Here is a 205-nt window from a genome sequence, read left to right on the forward strand (position 1 = left end):
TTAAAAGGTAATTTAGGATACTTTCATACATTCATTTTTTCAAATGATCCCCAAAACATTCAAATAACTAAAAGGTAGGTTACAATGTAGCACAATAAACTATGTTCCCGCCTCCTTATTTCCCATTGGCTCAGAGATTTATCATCAATATTCGGACCAATCACATTACTCTGTGGGTGTAAGTTCTTTTCTCGTGGACCAATGA

The sequence above is a fragment of the Anarrhichthys ocellatus genome, unplaced genomic scaffold, assembly GCF_004355925.1.
Source record: "Anarrhichthys ocellatus isolate YVR2014 unplaced genomic scaffold, GSC_Weel_1.0 scaffold3, whole genome shotgun sequence".
In the NCBI taxonomy this organism is placed as follows: domain Eukaryota; kingdom Metazoa; phylum Chordata; class Actinopteri; order Perciformes; family Anarhichadidae; genus Anarrhichthys; species Anarrhichthys ocellatus.